We start from the raw sequence: 10,113 nt of genomic DNA on the forward strand, positions 1-10,113 counted from the left end.
GCTGATAGACTTACGGGTTTTCCCTTGTATGTAACTTTTCTCTTGCTGCTTTTAAAATTCTCTCTTTATAAATACTTTTTGCCATTTTAATTACTATGTGTCTTTGTTTGGACCTTCTTGGGTTGATTTTATTGGAGGCTCTCTGTGCCTCCTCGATCTAGATTTCTGTTTCCTTCCCCAGACTTGGGAAGTTTTCAGCTATTGTTTCTTCAAATATATTTTCTACTCCCCTTTTTCTGTCTTCTTGTGAGATCTCTATAATGTGGTTATCATTGCAGTTGATGATGTTGAGTTTCCTATATCTTTTTTCATTTTGTATTTTTTTTCTCTCTCTCCTGTTCAGCTTGATTGCTTTCCTTCACTCTGTCCTCCAGGTTACTGATCTGTTCTGCTTCCTCTGGTGTACTATTTATTCTCTTTAGTATACTTAGTATATTTTTAATTTCAGTTATTGAGGTTTTGTTTTTTTTTTTTAAATCTCTGGTAGGTTCTTTTTTATGTTTTTTATCTCATTGTTAAGAGTCTTACTGATGTCCTCAACTCTTTCCTCATGTCTTGTAAGTATCTTTTAAATTGTACTTTAAATTGTCTACCAGGCACATTACTAGTCTCTGTTTTGTTTAAGTCTCTTGTCCTGTTCTTTCATTTGTGACATATTCCTTTATCTCCTCATTTTGTCTAACTCTCTGTGTCCATATTTATGTTTTAAGAAACTCAGCTATGTCTTCTGTTCTTGAAGGTAATGTGGCCTTATGAAGAAGAGGTAGTGTGGTGCCTTGTAGTGCAGTGTTTGCTGTTCACCAGAACCTTGTGCTTTAAGGTTTTCTCCTGTATGTGTTGCATGTGCCCTACTGTTATAGTTGAGTTGCCTTTGCCTTCAGTTCAGTTGTCTGAAATGTCTCTCTTTGCCTGTTGTGGGTAGGGTTTGGTTCTTACGTTGTTAGTGGGACAGTCTGGGTCTGCATTGGTCTTGATTTATATCGGGCATTTGCCAGAGATGTGGCATCACCAAACATTAGGGCTTTCCCTATGTTGTTCCTTGAGACGCTTTCATGGGTGGGCAAGGTCTATAGTCAAACCTGATGTCTGTCCTCATTTCACTGCTGGTACTACAGTGGGATTGGTGTATATGGTTATCTTGCCCTCTCCCTGGGCAGGAGTCACTTTAGAATGGGACAGATCCCTGTTGGGACTGATTACACACTGCCAGGCTTATGACACAATTTTGGATGAGTTCCTACCATGCGTGTATGGGTAGGGGTATCAGGTCTGCAGGAGAATACAGAAGTGGGGCATGCTGTTAGCAAGTTAGGTAGCAAGTATTGGTTCTGTACTGATTCTTGCAGGTATATATGTCTAGACTGCATCATGGGGAAGGGAAATAGAGCCCTCCAGCAATTTTGTTCTTGGGGAAGTCTCCCAAAGATCCCTGGCCCTCCAGTACACACTCTGAGATCAGTAAATGATCTCCTCCCTAAATATCCCAGGCATTTTTCAAACTGCTGCTTCTATGCTGTATCCCCATAGGGCATTTTTTTGTGCTGCCACTTTAAAGGTGAGAACTCAATTTCCTATCACCCTTCTGGCTGTCCCAGAGTGGAGCATGCTGATTTTTGAAGTTCCAGGAGTTAAGCCACATTGATTGTTGAGCTTCTCTGGTTTCACAGCCAAATATTATGGGCATTTGTCTTCCCCATGCAGGTTCCCCCCTCTCTTCATGCCTCAGTTTTCCTCCTTCCTGTGGACAGTTCCACAGGTTTGTTTAGTTTCCAAACATGTCTCTGCCCTTCCTTCCCTCTTTACTGTGGCCTCTTCTCTACATTTAGCTGTGGAGATTTTATTCTGCCTGTCTTTGGGTCATTTTCTGAGTTATTTAGTTGATGTAGGTATTATCTAGTTGTATCCATGGGATGAAGTGAACTTAGGGTATTTCTATTCTGCCATCTTCCCTTAAGTGCCAATTTATTTTTAAATTTTATTTTATAGAACTTTCTTTCTCATCATCTAAGAAAACCATGTGATTTTCTAAAAATTGCCTATCTATGCCCTTGGAACATAATCTTCAACAGGCCATATAACGTTCACTTCTATATCCTTAACATATAGAATAGTGCTTGGCATGTTAGTTCATTGTATAAATGATGTGCACCTTAGAGGAGCAGTTATTTTTTTTTTAAGATTTATTTATTTATTTGAGAGGGAGAGAGAGAGAGGCAGAGGAAGATGGAGAGGGAGAAAGAGTCTTAATCAGACTCCATGCTTAGCACAGAGCCCAATGCCAGGCTCGATCTCAACTGTGAGATCATGACCTGAGGTGAAACCAAGAGTCAGGCACTTAGACTGTGCCATCAAGGCACCCCAGAACAGTTATGTTTTATTTGCCTTGTGTCATTAGTATCTGGCACAATTCATAGTACAGGGTAGGCATATAATAAGTATTTGTTTTTGTTGTTGTCCATTGCTGTTATAACTGTTAAATAGGACAGAGTCCTCAAGATCTAATCTTTCCATGGTTACACTCTTTTGGATAAGTAGTTTGTAATAATCATAGGGACTAACTCCACCTAGTATTTGAGCTCATATTCATTTTAATAAAAACAAAACAAAACAAAAATGACAACTTGATCAGGACAGAACTTGCTTAAAGAAAGACTCAGATTAGTTTCAGCAAGCTTACATAGTCAGCATTTTGGAGGTGAAGCTCTGAGGTTGAATCAAGCCAAGAAATACAATTGATCACCCTAGTCTGCAAATTTCATTTGTAAGTTCAATTGAAGTGTAAGTGGAATGGGATCATGTTATTAGTTCTCTTAGAGGCACAGATTTCCAGGATAGGAAAATGTGTCTGTGCCTGCCTGGTCAGTCAGCCATGGGCTGTCAATGCAGTGTTCCCAGGGACACTCCTTGGAGGGAACAAAAAGACATAAGAAGAGAACTAAAGAGAACTAAACAAAATGTTTTGATCCTTCGATTCTCTTCTCCACACTCCCCCATCCCCAAAGCACACCAGTTAAACCAAATGGTTGTGGTATTGTGATAAAAAGATAAATATACTTCTAATCTAAATTTAGTGTATTTTTTCAGTCAGAATATTTCTTGTCTTCCTTTTGCAATTAAGCTTTCTAATTTTCTTTTCCCTCTCCAAAATTTTGTCTTTTAGGTTGGCAGGGATTCAAATGGTATTAATCATTATTTCTATTTAAACTATTTCAATGACTGAAAAGAATATCTATGATTATATTTTACTGTTGAATAATGGGTTCCTTTCAAAATCTCATCGGTCAGTTTCAATTTAGTTAGGAAAGAAATCACAAAGACAAAAATATAAGTTTTGAGAAACTACATTTTTAGCTACAAGCACTAGCTTGCATTATTTTTACCAGAATGGGGGAAATATTTTGCTGCAAACTTGGGAGAATACTGCTTACTAACTTTTTTATAACATGATGAGATTTTTTCCTTCCTGAGCTTCAGGAATTTTGAAATGTCAAGATACTCTCATTTTTCCTTTCAACTCAGTTCTGAAATCCAGAATTTCTTCTTTGGATTGTGAATTCGCACACCCCAAGAGAATTTTGAATTTCTTTTCTTTTTCATAAAAATAATAAATGACACTTGAAATATTCAAGTTAGATAAATCCCAGGTAAGGCCAAGTTTACCTTTTTGAAACCTGCTATTCAAATCAAAGCCACCTGAAGCCAGAGTGGTTCTGTTGCACCCATGTATTTGAGGAAATCTTACTGGGGATTAAGAGTTGACTCTCATACTCCATGTCCATATACCACTTGAAGAAAGAAGATAATTGTCTAAAGCCTTCATGTAAGATTTCATTGGAGTTTTTTACAGTTGTTTGTTTTTTGTTTTAGTCAAGCTTACATATTAATGGCAGTGGGATTTTTGTTTGGCTTTTAAATGGATATTCAGATGACAGCATCAGTTTTTCATTTTTATTTTATTTTGTGTTTTCTTCAATAAATACTGTTATTGTACCTATGAAGCCAAATAAAGTAACTGTTCAGCTCAAACAGTGTTGTTATTTTCATTATTTATAAGGTAATGTGCATTTGTAATCAGTGGAGCAATTATAAATTCCAGATGGCAAGGACCATTCCTATTAATTTTTCTATCCCTAGAGCTTAGCACAGTGCCTAGCACATAATAGGTCCTCCACACTTGCTTAATGTGAATCAACTGAGCTAATGGGATGGTTTGTGATCTAGTTTTTTGACCTATAAAAGTGGCATCAATTATCTCTTTGATATGTTCTATTATTATTATTATGCCATTTAGAAGTTCTTCATAAGGACATATCAGGCTCATAAGAGTAGTTCCTTGAATTTGAGTAACCTTGTGAGAAATACTTATATCCATTATTTTATTGTGTTCCCAGTACATCTCTGTTAAGTCAGGAGGCAAGGAAGCCTAAGGTTTAAGAGATTGTTTATCATTCTTTATTTCAACCCCAAGCCAGTTCTCTCTTTTTCACTAACCATATGGTGGTCATAATGAACACATTATTAACTTTCCATTAAAAAATTTCCTTCCTGGGGTGTCTGGATGGCTTCAATTGGTTAAGCTTCCAACTCTTGATTTCAGCTCAGGGTTGTGAGATCAAGACCTGCACTGGGGTCTGTGTTCAGTGGGGAGTCTGTTTGAGATTCTCTCCCTCTCCTTAGCCCTCTTCCTTCCCCCACTCCAGCATGTATTCATCTCTCTAAAATAAATAAATAAATATTTTTAAAAATTTCCTTCCTAAAGACTCGTTGGTTGACAGTGTTAAAATAATGACGGGGAACTCAGAAATCAAGCTTCTGATATCTTTACATTGTTGGCATGAATTTTAGAGTTTTATTTCAAGGACCTATTTTCCAAGTTGAAGCTCACCTTGATGGAAAAATCAGCTCTGGGCTATCTGCTTGAGGATTGTTTACTTAGTGGATTAATAAGACAGTTGTTGGTTTTTTCCAAGGTTGGCTTCTCAGTGGGGATCCCTGAAGGATCCCTGTGTTGACAGGTCACAAAATGGTTTTAATAACAAATTCAACATAATGAAAATGCCTTCTGAATTATTAGACTAGTGTACCTATTGTTCGCCTCCCCAGTTGGAGGAATTGAGAGATAGTTTTATAAATACTTGTACATTAAAAGTCTTATTTAAGATTACAAACATATTAGCAAAAACATGGCCTATTGTTTCTTAAAATTGTCTACTTCATCTTTTTTTTCCCCTTCCCTTTGCCTATTTTATGTTTTTAATTCTATTCTCCTCAGAGTCCCGAGGCCTGAGATTCTATTCAGTTTCCTCTTCTTTTCAGAAACACTTTCTCCAGTTGGTTTTGTCAATAAGCAGGCAGTATTTACTTGGCTGACTGATTAATTTTTCAGAATTTTAGATATGAAAAAGTATTAAGTTTCTCACAAAAATGTAATTATTCTGATCATCAACATTGTCCTTATGTTTGCCTAGATAAAACTTTCCCCATTTCCTTTTTTTTTTTTGTAGAGCTAGTGTTTATTAATGCTACCAGAAAATTTTAAGGTAGTTCAGTTGCACTTTCTGTTTTTCTCTAAATAATCTAATCCCAAATCTTTAAGCATTTTTTATTCATCTTCCTTTTTAATACCTTCTACTTCTAAATATCATCAAGTGTACACTAACTATATGGTTGACTCATGTTGAAATGCAATTCACTGCAAGTTTCACCTTTGTTCATCTAAATGTGCAAACTTCTTAAAGGCAGAGACCTTATTTTCCCTATATTCCTCTTTTTATTCTTGTCACACATGCAGTGCCTGTTACCTTCAAAAGAGGAACGTCAAACATGGTTATTTGCTTAATAAGAAACCAATAGTAGTCCATATCTGTATTTCTTAGTAGCAACAATAAACACTTTAAACATTGATCTCATTATAAATGTTAGATAAGTTAGTAAGAATGGTAACAGAACAATGCAAATTGTTTTATTGAAATGAGGACTACAGCAGCTATTAATGCATAATGTGTACTGAAGGTATTGATAAGGTTATCTCAATTCCATTTTATTTTATGTCCTATCACCTTGTTTACCCTGTCCCTTGATGTTTGAAGACCACATCAATTGACTTTAATGACTAGTATTACAGTTATCTTCTTTTTTTCCCTATTTAACTTTTTAAAAGACTGTCCCCCATTCTTAGAACAAAATGTCATGATAGGGACATGTGTATCCTAAACTTCCCATATGTTATCAAATCAGGTTTAGATTCTGTGCAGATCATTCTGAGCCTGTTATTTGACTGGGAGGATTTTGCAACCTTTAACAGCAAAGCAATTATTGGATATGTATGCTCCAAAGTTGATGATAGGTTTTTGCTTAACATTTTACATGGTATCTAAGGTGCCCTTAAATTTAAAAAATGAACCTTTGGGTTGCTAGCCCAGTGATTAAGAACTCTATAAATGTCTACCTATAAATGTCGTATTTCACGAATAGGTATGAATAATTGTAACTTCTTATTGACAGTGACCTCAGTGATCTCCCCCCAGTGGTTGGGCAGGCATCTAAAGGTTAGCTCTTTAAAATTCAAAGCTAACTTAGATGGTGAGATACTGGATCAGTTGTGTGAGTGGAGTTTTTAATCTGGTGCAAGTTTTGTAAGAGAGCTTTGGAGTTAGACAACCTGCCTTTGAATCCTGTCTCTGCCATTCTCCAACCATGTGAAAGTACTACCAAATTATTTGACTTCTTTGTATGTTTCCTTATTGGCAGAAAGGAAATAATAATAGTACTTCCCTCAGAAGATTGTTATGAGCTTGAAATTAAATACTTAAATTGCTCAGTTAGCACTTAATAAAGATCAGATATTATTATTATTCTCTTTCTACGATCTGTCTCCACTTTTTTTTCTTTTTTCTTTTTTTAAGATTTTATTTATTTACTTGACAGAGAGAGAGAGAGAGCACAAGTAGGCAGAGAGGCAGGCAGAGAGAGAGCGGGGAGCAGGCTCCCCACCGAGCAGAGAGCCTGACGTGGGGCTCTATCCCAAGACCCGGAGATCGTGACCTGAGCCGAAGGCAGAGGCTTAACCCACTGAGCCACCCAGGCGCCCCACCACTTTTTTTTTTTTTTCCATCTACGTGACTTTAGCCAAGAATTGCCTGACCTTGAGGACCATTTCAGAGTCTATTCCAGATTATTTCCTGTCTCTTTCCCTCTCTTCCTCTTGTTCCCTTTCCTCCCTTCCAGACTGGCAGTGTTGTGGAATGCAATCTTCCTTATTTGTGGCCCCTTTCATTTTCAGAGTTTTAATGATATGGCTTAAGAGAAAACAGAGTTTAGCAAACATGGCGTGGGGGGTGATAAAGCTTAAACTGTACTGAGTTCTTACAGTTATGATTTCTAGTGTAATTCTTGCCTCTCTTACAGAGATGTTCTCCATTCGTTCAAATTATTTAAGATTTTATTTATTTATTTAAGAGATAGAGAGGGTGAGAGTGGAGGGAGGGACAGAGGGGGAAGGACAAGCAGACTCTGTGCTGAGCACTGAAGCTCACGTGGGGCTCCACCTCATGACCCTGAGGTCCTGATCTGAGTAAAAACCGAGAGTTGGATCCTTAACTGACTGAGCCATCTAGGTACCCCTCATTCCCATTATTTAAATGTAAAAAGTACCTGCTTTTTCCTTCTATGAAATTCCTTTTCCAGATGGACTAGTATAGAAGTCAGTGGGTTTGTTTGATGAGATATTTGTCTATTATAGATTTCTCCTGCATGCAGGAATGGTGCCTTTGGGGAATTCTTTGCAAACAGGACCAAGACTATTAGATTATTACTTTCTTAAATTCAAAAAGTGTTTTTGGTTGTTAGTATGGGATTTCTGATTTTATTTTTAAAATGTGTCACTGCAATTTGGTGGGATGTCTATATTAAGAAATTCTGTGAAATGTATCTTTTGTAAGGATATTGTCAAGAATACTTTTTATTCCATTTGTTGCCCTCTTTTGAAAAACTCTTAGAAAAAATTCCTGCCTTACTTCAGTGTCAGTTAAGTTAATCAATTGTTGATTTATTTTCCTAAATGATCATTCTGTTTATCTTAGAAATTGTACTATATATAACTGATAAAGCTCATCTTTTCTGACATTCTATCTTTTAAAAATTAACCTCATCTTCTTTTTTGTGTATGTGTTTACATTTTGATTTAGTGAGTTTGTATTTTAAAGATCTTTGTAAGCCACCTTAAAATTTCCTGAAACCAAGGTAGTGTGTAAAAGCTGATATGTTGGTAGTTATTCAAACTATTGCATTCTAAACATTCTTTATTTCCACACAAAAATTATAGTTATCATTTTTTCATCTCTATCTTCCACAAACTGTGCCAGACACTGTAAATCAACTCTTTTAATCCCCATAATAGTCCTATGTGGAGGAATTTTTACCTTTTATTTATTTATTTTTTTTTTAAAGATTTTATTTATTTATTTGACAGAGAGAGATCACAAGTAGACGGAGAGGCAGGCAGAGAGAGAGAGAGAGGGAAGCAGGCTCCCTGCTGAGCAGAGAGCCCGATGCGGGCCTCGATCCCAGGACCCTGAGATCATGACCTGAGCCGAAGGCAGCGGCTTAACCCACTGAGCCACCCAGGCGCCCGAATTTTTACCTTTTTATGGGTGAGAAAACTATAGAGAAATTAAGATCATAAAATTAATTAATTAGGAAGTCAGGTTTTGAACTCAGTTGGATACAAAACTTGCTCCTACTTCCTATCATATCTAATTGAAGAAGGTGAGTCAGTGTTCCATGTTTTGAAAACTTAGTGATTAATGTTAGGGGACTAAATATGTGGCTATCCAAATCTTTTATTGGCAGTGGCATTTGAATTATTCAATGTCCTGGGCCCTTAAAATATGGTGAAATAATTTAGCATTTTTGTCAAATGTCAAGTTACAGATTAAGGAAGCCCTAGTAGACATTTTTATTTGCAGTCACTTCCAAGATAATTGTACCTGAGCTGATTTAAAATCTGTGGAGAGTGGTCAGAGGAAATCATTAGCTGCATTACTGCAATTATGATTTTTGTGAAATTGTGAAATTCAATAATTCCTTGTGTGAAGACAGGTACTCAAGGGGTCAACTTTTATTGTTGTTGTTGGTTTTAAGAGTGAATTGCAAATTCATCTAAAAATGAGATAATACACTTAAGTGTTGCTGCTTGCTATTCCTAAAAGCTGGAATGATTTATCTCAGCCATACCTCCTGGTTGTACTGATTAATTTTAAAGGAGAGAGAATAAGGGCAGCCTGCTTTCTTCTGCCCTTGACTGAGAACTCCAAATATCTGTTTCTTTTTGTTGTTGTTGTTTGTTTAGTTTTTTTTTTTTAATTTTCAAGTACCCTTTATGGTCTTTCTACAGACTATTAAGTGAAAAGAAGGTTCTTTTTATCTTTTTGTTCCTAGTTCCTTTTACTTATTAATTTTTTTCATAACAGTTTTGGAAAGCATGCTCCTTCCAGGCATTTAAAAGCTTTTGTGGCATCTGATGCCACTGGTGTTAACACTGGCAATTGGCGCAATTTACAATAGTGTATTAAATATAAATCTCATTTTACATCACTTGCATAAAGTACACTTATGATAAAACTTTGCTAGTAATGATAGATGTATATTATGAATTAGTGCATGTTCAGTCCATGCACTTGAACTATATAGAGGTAAATAATTGTATGTTTACTTAAGAAATGTTAATGTGTCTGTGTAACTTAATTTTTGTCATATCTTTGTCAGCTTTGAAAAAGGCCATGATGAGTTTCTGTGTCCTTGAGTTAGGTAATTTCCTTTCTGGGAAAAATTCACCGAGGATTTAGAATAAACGATTTTAAGCCCTTTTTAGAATTATAAATTAACTTCTGACATAAACCTTTCTCATCTATGTGACTTCTCAGACTTGAGATTTTTTTGTGTCACACCTTATTCCCTTTGTGGGATTAGAACACTGTTTGTAGGATATGTGAACATGTAGCAGTTTATCTTAGATGTTTTGGGACCCTCTGGGAACTACAGAGAAGTGCAATATTTTCTAAGCTTTTCTGGTCTTTTTCCTTGAATGGGTACATTTGTTTTGGTTTCAGCTGC

Source organism: Lutra lutra, chromosome 5, assembly GCF_902655055.1.
Source record: "Lutra lutra chromosome 5, mLutLut1.2, whole genome shotgun sequence".
Taxonomy (NCBI): domain Eukaryota; kingdom Metazoa; phylum Chordata; class Mammalia; order Carnivora; family Mustelidae; genus Lutra; species Lutra lutra.